At 40.7% G+C, this 17,244-nt stretch overlaps 1 pseudogene; it reads left to right on the forward strand.

The window, feature by feature from the left end:
* The first annotated feature begins 15,617 nt into the window (after positions 1–15,617).
* On the forward strand, positions 15,618–16,797 carry LOC132424471 (F-box only protein 28 pseudogene; annotated as a pseudogene).
* The last annotated feature ends 447 nt before the right edge of the window (positions 16,798–17,244 follow it).

The following is a 17,244-nucleotide window of genomic DNA, read 5'->3' on the forward strand; positions in this document are numbered from 1 at the left end:
AATAGAAATGTACTTTGGTTAATCCTGAAATGTGTCATTTTTGAATAATCTTAATCTTAAAAGCAATACAGAATTGTGATTTATTAATTTTAAATTAAAATATTCACATCTTGTTGCAAGAAAAATTATATCTGAAAAAAAAGAGAGTTTGAAAGAGCCAGAAATAATGATCAAAATAAATTCATGCATAATGATTACAATTGCTATTATTACAATGATACCATACTTCAATTTTTTAAACTCTTAGGTAATAAAGTTAGATGAAATATAAAACCTTCAAGTAGTATATCTACATTTTCATATTCCATTATGTCCTAATTATTAGTATTAATGCAATTAGTCATAAGAAATGAGAAGTCGCAGACCTACTACAGAATAGACTTGAGGACATGGGGAGGTGGAAGGGTATGCTGGGACGAAGTGAGAGAGTAGCATAGACTTATATATACTACCAAATGTAAAATAGATAGCTAGTGGGAAGTAGCCGCATAGCACAGGGAGATCAGCTCAGTGCTTTGTGACCACCTAGAGGGGTGGCATAGGGAGGGTGGGAGGGAGGGAGATGCAAGAGGGAAGAGATATGGGAACATATGTATATGTATAGCTGATTCACTTTGTTATAAATCAGAAACTAACACACCATTGTAAAGCAATTATACTCCAATAAAGATGTTAAAACAAAAAGAAAGAAATGAGAAGTATTTTTAATTAGTTGTAAATAAAGCACTAGAGCTGCTTATGGAAATCTAGTGGGAAAGTCAAAAGTTTATAAACATTTTACAGCTGTGCATATGTGTGCTATATCAATGAAGAGAAAAAGGTCTATAGATTGACTTAGTATCTACATTACATATACTATTTCATAAGGATGTTTAAATCTAATTTAAGCTGTAGAAGGGGGGTTGACTTTAAACATGTATAGGGCTCATTGTGGAGGGAAAAAAATGAAGTTATTAAATGAATTGTAAAATAGGTAGGGATTACATTGGATACTGATTTTTTTTTAATTAAAAAAAATTGTTTTGGCCACACTACACAGCATTCAGGATCTTAGTTCCCTGACCAGGGATTGAAACCATGGCCCCTGCAGTGGAAGCCCAGAGTCTTAACCACTGGACCACCAGAGAAGTCCCAGGATACCGATTCTTTACTATCTACTATTAGAAATAATTCTAGTGGGTTTGGGGTAGAGAGAGGCTTCTCTCAAACTATGTTGCTCAAATAGTTATCTGAAAGATCTTTTTTTTTTTAAGATTAATTCGTTCAGTTAAATTAGCTTGCAGCCACCATAGTAACAATTGATTCAGGGAAGAATCACCAAGAGATTTTAACACCATTGGGTAAAAGTGTGTTGGGAAACATGGTTTTAACACAGTTTAAAAGTATATCCTCAAAAATTACTTATAAATTACAAAAGGCAAGAAAAGTACAATGGAGAAATGATGGACACAGCTTAATCAAGTGATCAAAATTAATATCAACAATAATAGGATAAACTAACACCGTATACCTCCTGATGTTATGCATGAGAAAACTCAACATCACTTATATGGTAGTCCTCCCCAAAATCCATGACCTAAATCTAATAATGAGGAAACAATCATATAAACCAAAACTTGGGGACAGTCTAAAAAACAACAGGCCTGTGCTCCTCAAAAATATGAATTTCATGAAAAACAAAGAAAAACTGAAGAACTGAGACAAACACTCTAACAAGACATGACAGCTCAAGGCAGTGCATGATCTTGGCTTGGAAAAAAATGTTATAAAAGACATTAAGACAATAGGTAAAATTTTAATATGGGCTGAATATTATATAATTATTCTGTATCAATGTTAAATTTCCTGATTTCAATCATTGTATTATAGTCACGTAAGAGAATGTCATTGTTATTAATAAATACACACAATACATTATGGGCCAGAGGGTCTTGAGGTCAGCAACTTGCAAATATTCAGCAGAATTATAATAATTCAGAGAGAGAGAGAAGGGAGGAATAAAACATTGCAATACTCTTGCAACTTTTTATTGGATGTCTACTGCTTGCCAGACAATATGTCAGGCACTAGAAATAACAGATTAATGAAATATTTCTTTTCCTCAGAGGACTTGGAGCTCTCGTGGAGAGAAAGACATAGATATGCTGCATAATCATGGGGTGAGCAAAATAATATTGAAATCTACACAAGGTCCTGAGGAGCACAATGGGGAGCACCTCTCTGCACTTGGTTGAAGGCTTCACAGAGCAGATGACGTTGGAGTTGGGACTCAAAGGATGAGGAGAAATTTGTAAGTGAGCAAGAGGAGAAAGGGGGTTCCAGGCAGAATGACAGCATGTGCAAGGGCACAGGAGAGGTATTAGGCACCCCAAATAGAATCCATCCAAGGCCTCAAGAGCCTATATTTGGCATGCAGAGGACTTGGTTAAGCCTGCTTTGGTGCTCACAAGGCAAGCTGTATGAGCTCTTAAGGTATGATGAGTCTAATGGTGACCTTGCTTTTCTGAAATGCCTGAACTAAGAGGGAGGGATAGAAAAGGGGACCTGGGCAGAGTTTCTCCATCTTCAACCATAAACCTCTTTAACTCCATTTAATTTGACCAACATTGCTTTGTATACCAGTGTCCAAGGTTTCTGTTCTTCCTCTGTGGACCATTCAACAAGAAAATGGAAAGATGCCATCACTAATGTTCTATGCCGGGGCTCTCAGACTTGAGCATTGCATCAGAATCACCCAGAAGACCTGTCAAAACCCAGCTTCTGAAGCCCACCTCCAGAGGTTATGATTCAGTATGTCTGGGGTGGGACCTGAGAATTTACCTGCTGAGCCGATCCAAGGAACCACATTTTAAAAAACATTCTTTGGGGCTTCCCTGGTGGCGCAGTGGTTGAGAATCTGCCTGCCAATGCAGGGGACACGAGTTCGAGCCCTGGTCTGGGAAGATCCCACATGCCGCGGAGCAACTGGGCCTGTGAACCACAATTACTGAGCCTGTGCGTCTGGAGCCTGTGCTCCACAGAGAACAAAAGAGGCAGCGATAGTGAGAGGCCCACACATGGCGATGAGGAGTGGACCCCGCTTGCCACAACTAGAGAAAGCCCTCGCACAGAAACGAAGACCCAACACAGCCATAAATTAATTAATTAATTTAAAAAATTTAAAAAAAAAACATTCTTTGGAGAGACCTTCAAGATGACGGAGGAGTAAGACGTGAAGATCACATTCCTCCCCACAAATACATCAGAAATACATCTACATGTAGAACAACTCCTGCAGAACACCTACTGAATGCTGGCAGAAGACCTCAGACCTCCCAAAAGGCAAGAAACTCCCCACGTACCTAGGTAGGGCAAAAGAATAAACAGAGACAAAAGGATAGGGACGGGACCTGCACCTCTGGGAGGGAGCTGTGAAGGAGGAAAGGTTTCCACACACTAGGAAGCCCCTTCACTGTCAGAGATGGAGGGTGGCGGTGGGGAAGCTTCTGAGCCACGGAGCAGAGCGCAGCAACAGGGGTGTGGAGGGCAAAGCGGAGAGATTCCCGCACAGAGGATTGGTGCCGACCAGCACTCACCAGCCCGAGAGGCTTGTCTGCTCACCCGCCAGGGCGGACAGGGGCTGGGAGCTGAGGCTCGGGCTTCGAAGGTCGGATCCCAGGGAGAGGACTGGAGTTGGCTGCGTGAACACAGCCTGAAGGGGGCTAGTGCACCACAGCTAACCGAGAGGGAGTCTGGGGAAAAGTCTGGACCTGCCAGAGAGGCAAGAGACCAGTGTTTCGGAGTGCGCGAGGAGAGGGGATTCAGAGCACCACCTAAACGAGCTCCAGAGACAGGCATGAGCCGCGGCTATCACTGCATACACCAGAGATGGGCATGAGACACTAAGGCTGCTGCTGAAGCCACCAAGAAGCCTGTGTGCAAGCACAGGTCACTGTCCCCTCTCAGGAGCCTGTGCAGCCCGTCACCTCCCCTCCCGGGAGCCTGTGCAGCCTGCCACAGCCAGGGTCCCGTGATTCAGGGACAACTTCCTCGAGAGAACACAATGCCCGCCTCAAGCTGGTGCAACGTCATACTGGCCTCTGCTGCCACAGCCTCGCCCTACACTCCATACCCTTCCCTTCCCCTGGCCTGAGTGAGCCAAAGCCCCCTAATCAGCTGCTACTTTAACTCCGTCCTGTCTGGGTGAAGAACAGACACCCTCAGGAGACCTACACTCAGAGGCAGGGCCAAATCCAAAGCTGAACCCCAGGAGCTGTGCAAACAAAGAAGAGAAAGGGAAATTTCTCCCAGCAGCCACAGAAGCAGAGGATTCAATCTCCACAATCAACGAGATGTACCCGGCATCTCTGGAATACCTGAATAGACAACGAATCATCCCAAACTTGAAGCAGTGAACTTTGGGAGCAACTATAGACTTGGGGTTTGCTTTCTGCAACCAATTTTTTTCTGGCTTTATGTTTACCTTACTTTACTATTTAGAATTTATTGCCATTGGTAGATTTGTTTATTGATTTGGTTGCTCTCTCTCGTTTTTTTTATATAGATTTTTTTTCCTTTTTCTCTTTTGGTGAGTGTGCATGTGTATGCTTCTTTGTGTGATTTTGTCTATATAGCTTTGCTTTTACTATTTGTCCTAGGGTTCTGTCTGTTCCTTTTTTGTTTTCTTTTGTTTTGTTTTTTACAATAGTTTTTAATGCTTCTTAGCATTGGTGGATCTGTTTTTTGGTTTCATTGCTCTCTTCTTTCTTTCTTTTTTTCCCCCTTTTTTATTGCTTTTTAATTTTTTTATTTTAATAACTTTATTTAATTAATTTATTGATTTTTCTTTCTTTTTTCTCCCCTTTCTTCCGAGCCACGTGGCAGACAGGGTCTTGGTGCTCCAGCCAGGTGTCAGGTCTGTGCCTCTGAGGTGGGAGAGCCGAGTTCAGCACATTGGTCCACCAGAGACCTCCCAGCTCCACATAATATCAAACAGCGAAAATCTCCCAGATATCTCCATCTCAATGCTAAGACCCAGCTCCACTCAACGAGCAGCAAGCTACAGTGCTAGACACCGTATGCCAAACAACTAGCAAGATAGGAATAAAACCCAACCCATTAGTACAGAGACTGCCTAAAATCAAAATAAGGTCACAGACACCCCAAAACACACCACCAGACATGGTCCTGTCTACTGGAAAGAGAAGATCCAGCCTCATCAGCCAGAACACAGGCACCAGTCCCCTCCACCAGGAAGCCTACACAACCGACTGAATGAACTTTACCCACTGGAGGCAATCACCAAAAACAATGGGAACTACGAACCTGCAGCCTGTGAAAAGGAGACCCCAAACAGAGTAAGTAAAGCAAAATGAGAAGACAGAGAAACACACAGCAGATGAAGGAGCAAGGTAAAAACCCAACAGAACAAACAAATAAAGAGGAAATAGGCAGTCTACCTGGAAAAGAATTCAGAGTACTGATAATGAACAAGATCCAAAACCTTGGAAATAGAATGCAGAAAATAAAAGCAACATTGAACAAGGACCTAGAAGAACTAAAGAGCAAACAAACAACGATGAACAACACAATAATGAAATTAAAAATTCTCTAGAAGGAATCAATAGCAGAATAACTGAGGCAGAAGAACACATAAGTGACCTGGAAGATAAAATAGTGGAAATAACTACTGCAGAGCAGAAAAAAGAATAAGGAATGTAAAAGATTGAGGACAGCTTCAGAGACCTCTGAAACAACAGTAATATACCAACATTCGAATTATAGGGGTCCAAGAAGGAAGAAGAAGAGAAAAAGAAAGGGACTGAGAAAATATTTGAAGAGACTATAATTGAAAACTTCCCTAATATGGGAAAGGAAATAGTCAATCAAGTCCACGAAGTGTAGAGAGTTCCATACAGGATAAATCCATGGAGAAACATGCCAAGACACATATTAATCAAACTATCAAAAATTAAATACAAAGAAAAAATATTAAAAGCAGCAAGTGAAAAACAACCAATAGCATAAAAGGGAATCCCCATAAGGTTAACAGCTGACCTTTCAGCAGAAACTCTGCAAACCAGAAGGGAGTAGCAGGACATATTTAAAGTGATGAAAGGGAAAAAACTACAGTTAAGTTAGTCTACACAGCAAGGCTCTCATTCAGATTTGACAGAGAAATTAAAACATTTACAGACAAGCAAAAGCTAGGAGAATTCGACACCACCAAACCAGCTTTACAACAACTGCTAAAGGAACTGCTCTAGGCAGGAAACACAAAAGAAGGAAAAGACCTACAATAACAAACTCAAAACAATTAAGAAAATGGTAATAGGAATATACATATTGATAACTACCTTAAATGTAAATGGGTTAGATGATCCAATCAAAAGACGTAGACTGGCTGAATGAATACAAAAACAAGACCGCTATATATGCTGTCTACAAGAGACCCACTTCAGACTTAGGGACACATACAGACAGAAATTGAGGGGATGGAAAAAGATATTCCATGCAAATGGAAATCAAAAGAAAGCTAGAGTAGCAATTCTCATATCAGACAAAATACACTTTAAAATAAAGACTATTACAAGAGACAAAGAAGGACACTACATAATGATCAAGGGATCAATCCAAGAAGAAGATATAACAATTGTGAATATTTATGCACCCAACATAGGAGCACATCAATACATAAGGCAAATGCTAGCAGCCATAAAAGGGGAAATTGACAGTAACACAATTATAGTAGAGGACTTTAACACCCCCTTGCACCAATGGACAGATAATCCAAAATGAAAATAAATAAGGAAACACAAGCTTTAAATGATACATTAAACGAGATGGACTCAATTGATATTTATAAGACATTCCAGCTGAAAACAACAGAATACACTTCTCATGTGCTCACGGAACATTGGCCAAGATAGATCATATCTTGGGTCACAAATCAAGCCTTGGTAAATGTAAGAAAATTGAAATTGTATCAAGTATCTTTTCTGACCACAATGCTATGAGACTAGATATCAGTTAAAGGAAAAGTCTGTAAAAATACAAACACATGGAAGCTAAACAATACAATACTAAATAACCAAGAGATCACTGAAGAAATCAAAGAGGAAATCAAAAAATACATAGAAATAAATGACAATGAAAACAGGACAACTCAAAACCTATGGGATGCAGCAAAAGCAGTTCTAAGAGGGAAGTTCATAGCAGTACAATCCAACCTCAAGAAACAAGAAACATCTCAAATAAACAACCTAACCTTACACCTAAAGCAATTAGAGAAAGAAGAACAAAAAAAACCCAAAGTTATCAGAAGGAAAGAAATCGTAAAGATCAGATCAGAAATAAATGAAAAAGAAATGAAAGAAACAATAGCAAAGATAAATAAAACCAAAAGTTGCTTCTTTGAGAAGGTAAACAAAATTGATACACCATTAGCCAGACTCATCAAGAAAAAAAGGGAGAAGACTCAAATCAATAGAATTAGAAAGAAAAAGGAGAAGTAACAGCTGACAATGCAGAAATAAAAAGGATCATAAGAGATTACTACAGACAACTATATGCCAATAAAACGGACAATCTGGAAGAAATCGACAAATTCTTAGAAAAGCACAACCTTCCGAGACTGAAGCAGGAAGAAACAGAAAATATAAACAGACCAATCACAGGCACTGAAATTGAGACGGTGATTAAAAATCTTCCAAAAAACAAAAGCCCAGTGCCAGATTGCTTCATAGGCGAATTCTATCAAACATTTACAAAAGAGCTAACACCTATCCTTCTCAAACTCTTCCAAAATATAACAGAGGGAGGAACACTCCCAAACTCATTCTACGAGGTCACGATCACCCTGATAACAAAAGCAGACAAAGATATCACAAAGAAAGTATACTACAGGCCAATATCACTGAGAAATATACATGCAAAAATCCTCAACAAAATACTAGCAAACAGAATACAACAGCACATTAAAACATCATACACCATGATCACATGGGGTTTATCCCAGGAATGCCAAGATTCTTCAATATATGCAAATGAATCAATGTGATACACCTTTTTACCAAATTGAAGGAGAAAAACAATATGATAATCTCAATAGATGCAGAAAAAGCTATTGACAAAATTCAACACCCATTTATGGTAAAAATAAAAACCCTTCAGAAAGTAGGCATAGAGGGAACTTACCTCAACATAATAAAGACCATATATGGCACACCCACAGCCAACATCATTCTCAATGGTGAAAAACTGAAACCATTTCCTCTAAGATCAGGAACAAGACAAGCTTGTGCACTCTCACCATTATTATTAAACATAGTCTTCGAAGTTTTAGCCACAGCAATCAGAAAAGGAAAAGAAATAAAAGAAATCCAAATTGGAAAAGAAGTAAAACCACTACTGTTTGCAGATGACATGGTACTATACATAGAGAATCCTAAAGATGCTACCAGAACACTACTAGATCTAATCAATGAATTTGGTAAAGTAGCAAGATACAAATTAATGCACAGAAATCTCATTTATTCCTATACACTAATGATGAAAAATCTGAAAGAGAAATTAAGGAAACACTCCCATTTACCATTGTAACAAAAAGGATAAAATAACTAGCAATAAACCTACCTAAGGAGACAAAAGACCTGTATGAAGAAAACTATGACACTGATAAAAGAAATTAAGAATGATACAAACAGAGGGAGAGATAAACCATGTTCTTGGATTGGAAGAATCAACATTTTGAAAATGACTATACTACCCAAAGCAATCTACAGATTCAATGCAATCCCTATCAAACTACCAATGGCATTTTTCACAGACTACAACAAAAAATTTCACAATTTGTATGGAAACACAAAAGCAATCTTGAGAAAGAAAACTGGAGTGGGAGCAATCAGGCTCCTGGACTTCAGACTATACTACAAATCTACAGTAATCAAGACAGTATGGTACTGGCACAAAAACAGAAATATAGATCAATGGAACCTGATAGAAAGTCCAGAGATAAACCCATGCACATACGGTCACTTTATTTTTGATAAAGGAGGCAAGAATATACAATGGAGAAAAGACAGCCTCTTCAGTAAGTGGTGCTGGTAAAACTGGACAGCTATATGTAAAAGAATGAAATTAGAACACTCCCTAACATCATACACAAAAATAAACTCAAAATGGATTAAAGACCTAAATGTAAGGCCAGGCACTATAAAACTCTTTGAGGAAAACATAGGCAGAACACTCCATGACATAAATCACAGCAAGATCCTTTTTGACCCACCTCTTAGAGAAATGGAAACAAAAACAAAAATAAACAAATGGGACCTAATGAAACTTAAAAGCTTTTGCACAGCAAAGGAAACCATAAACAAGACGAAAAGACAACCCTCAGAATGGGAGAAAACATTTCAAATGAAGCAACTGACAAAGGATTAATTTCCAAAATTTACAAGCAGCTCGTGCAGTTCAATATCAAAAAAAACAAACAACCCAGGCTTCCCTGGTGGCGCAGTCGTTGAGAGTCTGCCTGCCGATGCAAGGGACACGGGTTCGTGCCCCGGTCCGGGAAGATCCCTCATGCCCCACAGCGGCTAGGCCGGTGAGCCATGGCCACTGAGCCTACACGACCGGAGCCTGTGCTCTGCAACGGGAGAGGCCACAACAGTGAGAGGCCTGCATACCGCCAAAAACAACCAACAACAACAACAAACCACCCAATCCAAACATGGACAGAAGACTGAAATAGACATTTCTCCAGAGAAGATACACAGATTGCCAACAAACACATTAAAGAATGCTCAACATCACTAATCATTACAGAAATGCAAATCAAAACTGCAATGAGGTATCACCTCACACCAGTCAAAATGGTCATCATCAAAAAATCTACAAACAATAAATGCTGGAGAGAGTGTGGAGAAAAGGGAGCCCTCTAGCACTGTTGGTGGAAATGTAAATTGTTACAGCCACTATGGAGAACAGTATGGAGGTTCCTTAAAAAACTAAACATAGAACTACCATATGACCCAGCAATCCCACTACTGGGCATATACCCTGAGAAAACCATAACTCAAAAAGAGTCATGTACCACAATGTTCATTGCAGCTCTATTTACAATAGCCAGGATGTGGAAGCAACCTAAGTGTCCATTGACAGATGAATGGATAAAGAAGATGTGGCACACATATACAATGGAATATTACTCAGCCATAAAAAGAAACGAAATTGAGTTATTTGTAGCGAGGTTGATGGACCTAGAGTCTGTCATACAGAGTGAAGTCAGAAAGGGAAAAATAAATACCATACGCTAACACATATATATGGAATCTAAAAATAAAACAGGTTCTGAAGAACCTAGGGTCAGGAGAGGAATAGAGACGCAGACGTAGAGAATGGACTTAAGGACATGGGGAGGGGAAAGGGTATGCTGGGACAAAGTGAGAGAGTGGCATGGACATATATACACTACGAAATGTAAAATAGATAGCTAGTGGGAAGCAGCCGCATAGCACAGGGAGATCAGCTCAGTGCTTTGTGACCACCTAGAGGGGTGGGATAGGGAGGGGTGGGAGGGAGACGCAAGAGGGAAGAAATATGGTGGTATATGTATATGTATAGCTGATACACTTTGTTATAAAGCAGAAACTAACACACCATTGTAAAGCTATTATACTGCAATAAAGATGTTAAAAAAATAAAAATAAAACCCATCCTCTATACATTCAGCATGCAATGGTTCCCACTCAGGTAGACATCTGCTCCATTTACCTTCAACAGCATTTCTAGCTCCAGGTGGAGAAAATCAAGTGTCTACTAACAACTACGTAGGGAAAGGGAAGAGAAGACCAATTAAAGAATGTTTTGTTTGTATATACATGACTGAGAGGTAAGCAAAAGCTTCAAAATATTTGGATGAAAGACCCAATGCTAATGTGCAAGGTTAAGTTAACGCATTTTTTTTCAGTTTGATTTCTAATATACTTTATCCTCTGAAGTCCAGAGATATGTTCCCTTTTAATTTTTTTTCCAGTCACTTAAGCACGGTTATTTCAAGCACTGTTTTTTTTGGCTTTCTCACAAGACAGTCCTGCAGTGTATCACATCTGGGCAACAGGGAGCTCCAGAAGACAAACAACTGGGGGACATGAACAGATTCTTCTGTACACATCACAGTAGAATCCACACAGCCTGTTTGACAGTTGAAATAAAAACTAAAGGTTAGCCTTTAACCTGTTGTATAAACATTAACATTTGCTTCCCATATCCATTCACAAGTCTTATGAGAGCTTGGATATACATATAAAACTTCGTTGTAGACTATTTGAGGGAGGATGTGCCAAACACTTCAATGGCAATTAATGTGTCATCAGGGTTGGAAAAAAAATAATAAGATGCAGAATCACGCAGCATTCCTCCAGGGAGGGTTAAGGATTACAATACCGGAGTTCAGCAGAGCTCTGTACAATGCAATAAATGGGGCTGTTGGCCGTGATACTCCCATCACGGCCTAATTAGAAGACTAGCACACAATTAATTTGGAAGGTGTTTAAAATTTTGGAACTGAACAAAATCTCAGTTGTTGGGAAGTTTTCAAGTAGTTTCCCATAAAGCCTGGTTCATACCTCAACTATGCCATTAACCATGTTGCTTGTCATCCGCTTGATTGTTTATTTCCCTCACCGGGCTCTGAACACACAGAAGGTGGAGCTTCTGTCTGGGAAATGTTTGTAGTGTTGGGTACATTGAAGCCAACTAATAGATCTTTTCCTTTTTTGATCATTATATAAAAGATTGAACAAACTTCTAAATGATTCAATTCATGTGGGATCCCCCCAGACCGGGGCACGAACCCGTGTCCCCTGCATCGGCAGGCGGACTCCCAACTACTGCGCCACCAGGGAAGCCCCCCTGCTACATTCTTGTCTCATGGCTTCCTGTAGTCTTTTGAACTCTCTAAGGCTCAGTTCTTCTCAACATAAAATAGAGACCACTTGCCATCACCACTTGGCAGAGCTACGGTGAGGTCGGCGTAAGCTAATGGGAAAGGAAGAACTTTGTAAAAAGCCATAATATTTAAGAGGTTACCATCACCATTGTCAAGCAATAATGTATGGAACAAAATCCCCTAAATTTAGTCCTTTCTCATTGACAGAACCAAACCTCAGCATTTTTTTTATTCCAGGAGAGGTGCTTTGCTTGAATCAAGGGGCTGTGACTGCATATTTGTTTCATTAAGCCTAGGAAATAACTATGCTATGACGAAAGTGAGATTTTGGATTATAGCAGACTTTTACAGCAATGAGAGAAGACTCCCTAAATCAAAGGAGTGGGGCACCAGGTGTGACAGCAAGCTTGTGGCAGTGTGGCATCTAGCTTTTCTAGATGAGAAAAGCTCTTTTAAACTAGCTATCTATGCTCTTTGAGCTAAATGTTTTCCTTTTGCCCCCAGGACTTCAGCTTAAAATCACTAAGTGCCATTAAACTGTTCTTTGTATCTTTTCTAAATATCTTAAATAGTTTATAATAAATTTTTTTAAGACAAATTGAAAAAAACCCACTAAATGCAGCAACACTAACCTATCCAGCCCTCAGAAAAATAAAGCTATTTCTTTACGGATTGTGGGATGCATTGGCTAGGCTACAGAACTTTCTAAAGATTACTTAATTACAATCTGCAGATTCAGAATATTCACTTACTCCTTCCCTCTTCCTAGAAATCTGCACACCATTCCTCAGCTCCAATACACGTGCACACGTGCACACACATGCACGCAAACACACACACCTGGCAGTCTCTTATTCATCTTTCAAAACCCAGCTCAAATGTCACCTCCCTGACTCCAGCCTGCTGACAAATCGCTCCCTTTTCTGTGCTCCCTCTCTGAACTTTGTCCATTTATTTCAATAAGTAACTGGGATTTGTTAAGACTGTGTCTTCATCACTTATATACACTCAGCACCTAGAACAGTTCCCATCTTGCCTCTTTCCTTTTTTTCTCCCTTCCTTTCCTGTTCCTCCCTTCCTTCATTTCTCCCAGTTCATGCACCTGTAGCCTGGGAACATAGCCCCAAACCATGGAGTCCTCATTAACTCCTCCCCCATATGCCCACCCCAAATCCAAACTGTCAGGAAATCCTCTCAGCTCTGCCTCTAAAGCTGCATATTCAGAAACTGATCCTCTCTCCAGCCCTACTGCAAACAGCCTGGGTTGAGCCTCTGTCATCTTTCTTTCTTGATTACTGCAACCGTCACAGGTGTCCCTTTTAACCTCTCTCCCTGAAGTCAAATCTCAACATATATCCAGGGAAATCCTTTGAAAACCTAAGTCACCTCTGCTCAAATCCTTCCAATGGCTCCCTGGTTCACTCAGAGAGAATGTTCTATACACAGATTCAGAGGCACTCTTGGGTAGATTGGTGCCCCCTAGGCTTTTTGTGTGTGTGTGTGTGTGTGTGTGTGTGTGGTACACGGGCCTCTCACTGCTGTGGCCTCTCCTGTTGCGGAGCACAGGCTCCGGACGCGCAGGCTCAGCGGCCATGGCTCACAGGCCCAGCCACTCCGCGGCATGTGGGATCTTCCCGGACCGGGGCACGAACCCGTGTCCCCTGCATCGGCAGGCAGACTCTCAACCACTGCACCACCAGGGAAGCCCAAGGCCATTATTTTTTGATACATGGAGGACCAAGCCACCTGGGTTCACTTTTACATTTTAGTGACAATTATATTTTTTACTCATTTGTATTAAAAATATAATCAGAACAAACAGCATAAAAGTAAACATTTGGCAAATTTTGTAGAATGAGTAAAACCAGATCATGGGCACAGTATTTGAAGGGGTCTTGGTGTAAGACCTCTGAGAACTCGTGACTGAACTGATCTGGGAATGCAACCCATGACCAAGGTGGGGACAGAGGTGGTGGGAACGGTGAATCTTTCAAAATGCACAGCCACAAAGACTCATTTAGATCGTGAATTGCTCAAACATAAGGAACAAGTTTAGGTTGGAGTATTTGGACAAAACATGATCTTTTTTAAGGAGTCATTGTGTCTTCAGGCTCAGGATATTTTAGGCCAACGTATCAGGTAGACCATATTCATCATTTCACTTCCTAATGACTCTGTAATATGCCATACCTGCTGTTTCTGCAAAACATGTACACAGGGCCTCATCACTCTTGGCCAGTGGCAGAATAAACACATCCATAGACCTTTCAGTATCCATTATTTCTTTTTTTAATATATATTTATTTATTTACTTATTTATTTGGTTGCACCAGTTCTCAGTTGCGGCATGTGGGATCTTCGTTGCGGCAAAGCAAGCTCTTAGTTGCAGCACGTGGGATCTAGTTCTCTCACCAGGGATCGAACCCGTGCCCCCTGCATTGGGAGCATGGAGAGTCTTAGTCCCTGGACCACCAGGTAAGTCCCCTCAGTGTCCATTCTTATGAGTCAGAAACTACCAGACAGAGTTCTCTGATGGCCTGGGGGCTACACACTCAGGGGCCAAAACAAAAAAAGAATCCTTCTCTATTTTGTATGCCCCGGGCTTGTTTCTTAGCCTCTGAAGATCCATATAGAAGAGAATAAAAATGTGATCGATTTTTCCCCTGTAGATCTTGTGGAATAATTCTCAGCCAATATTTAATTTTTTCACCCCACACCTAGTAGTCTTCACCATCCCTATGTTTATTCAGCGAATTTAAATGTAGACATAGCCCCAGTTATCTAAAAATTGCACACAAAATCTAATCCCGATCAATTTAATAACTGTTCTTGAAGTGCTTTATAAAAATAAACATTTTCTTGAACTCTATTAAATTATATGCATACTGAAGTATTTAGGGAATAGTGTACTGATGTCTATAATTTACTTTAAAATGAATTTTAAAAAGATGGGTTAGAGCTTCCCTGGTGGCTCAGTGGTTGAGAGTCCGCCTGCCGATGCAGTGGACACGGCTTCGTGCCCCGGTCCGGGAAGATCCCACATGCCGCGGAGCGGCTGGGCCCTTGAGCCATGGCCCCTGAGCCTGCACGTCCAGAGCCTGTGCTCCGCAACGGGAGAGGCCACAACAGTGAGAGGCCCGCATACCGCAAAAATAATAATAAAAATAATAAATAAATAAAAAGATAGATTAATGGGTGGGTAGAGGGATGGATATGTGGTTAAATAACTATATTAAAATGTTAATGGTGAATCTCGGTGATAAGTATATATGTATTCTCTGCACCAGAGGCCTGTTAGTAATTTACATATTGCATGACATTTTCTATTTGAGTTTGACATGTAGAATCATTTTTAATTTCGTGGTAACTGACAGTCCTAATAGCCCAGCTAATTTGTAACTAACAATATTGCTGTGTAATAGGAAAAAATGGTGTTTGCGTTTGAATTTTTTAAATTTTGCTATATGTTTGAAATTTTTCATAAAAACTCTAAATAATCACCATAAAAAAGAATGAAACAACACCATTTGCGGCAACATGGATGGACCTAGAGATGATCATACTAAGTGAAGTAAGTCAGACACAGAAAGACAAATATCATATGATATCACTTATATGTGGAATCTTAAAAAAAAAAGATACAAATGAACTTATTTAAAAACAGAGAGGAAGGAATCAAACCCCCAAGATGGCGGCGGCATCGGAGGAGCGGTTGGCTGAGGAAGGAGGCAGTGGCCCCGGCGACTGCGGCTCCCCTTCCGCCATCGGCTCTACCCAGCGACTGCCCTCACCGACCCCGCCCGCCCCAGTCCCTGCAGCCGGGGTCCCAGGCGCCCCCAGCCTCGGCGCTGGCTCCGGACCAGCTGCCTCAAAACAACATGCTCATGGCGCTGTCCATCGTAGCCATCGAAAACATCCCCAGCTTTATGTCCCAGGATGAAATTAGCCAGCTCCACCTGGTTTGTAAAAGAATGGACTTGGTCTGCCAGAGAATGTTGAATCAGGGATTTCTAAAGGTGGAGAGGTACCATAATCCATGTCAGAAACAAGTTAAAGCCCAACTCCCAAGGAGAGAGTCAGAAAGGAGAAACCGTTCATTAGCTCCTCATGCAGACATCCTCGCTGCGGTTGAAACAAAGCTGTCTCTCTTAAATGTGACTTTCATGAAGCTTGTGGACTCCAATCTCTGTTGCTTCATCCCAGGAAAGGTGATTGATGAGATTTATCATGTGTTGAGATATGTCCATTCTACCAGAGCCCCTCAGCGAGCTCATGAAGTACTTCAAGAGTTAAGGGATATTTCCTCCATGGCAACAGAATACTTTGATGAAAAGATTGTTCCAGTTCTAAAGAGGAAATTACCAGGATCAGATGTATCTGGAAGGCTCATGGGCTCTCCTCCAGTTCCAGGACCTTCTGTAGCCCTGACAACAATGCAACTCTTCTCCAAGCAAAACCCTTCAAGACAAGAGGTTACCAAACTCCAGCAGCAGGTTAAGACAAATGGTGCTGAGGTGACTGTTCTCAGGCGTGAAATTTCTGAGCTTCGCACCAAAGAGCAGGAACAGCAGAAACAGCTTCAAGACCAGGACCAGAAACTGCTAGAGCAGACCCAGATTGTAGGTGAACAGTAGAGCAGACCCAGATCATAGGTGAACAGAACACACGGTTGGCAGAGCTGGAAAGCAAACTGTGAGAAGTAATGGAAAGTGCAGTAGGAGACTCCTCAGGGTCTGGGCAGAATGAAGAGTCTCCTTGGAAATGAAAAAAGGCCACAGAAGCCATAGACTCTTCTTAGGAAATCTAAACATCTCCGAAATAGAAACCAGGATGTGCTTCTAGCTCCAGAGGAAGCCCTGACTTCGTAGCTTGAGCAGTTCTGCATATCAGGACACTGTGAGCAACATGGTGTCCCTTAGCTCTAGGCTTTCAGAACACAACGTAAACTTGAACTCTCATGGTTGGGACAGTCTTTTCCTGCTTCTCCTGGTTGAACTGATGCACAGAATCCTTTTATTTTGCAATAGATTTGTACTAACCAGACCTATCCTATCAGGTTTTGAGAAGTTAATTTTATTTCCGTGCAGATAATGTTTAAAGCAAGTTTATTTGTTTCTGCATATATGCACATTACATAAGGATCTTAAACCAGTCTTGACAGACTAGAAGTTAAGTTTAATACATAAAATGTCCTGTTCACTTGAAAGAAAAGACCTACTTTTTAAATGGACAATATCTTGTTTTTTAAAAAAAAGTTGACTTTTTGTTATAAGTGACCTTTGTCTGGAATGTCTGAAAAGTAGTAAATGCTTTTT

Source organism: Delphinus delphis, chromosome 4, assembly GCF_949987515.2.
Source record: "Delphinus delphis chromosome 4, mDelDel1.2, whole genome shotgun sequence".
NCBI lineage: Eukaryota > Metazoa > Chordata > Mammalia > Artiodactyla > Delphinidae > Delphinus > Delphinus delphis.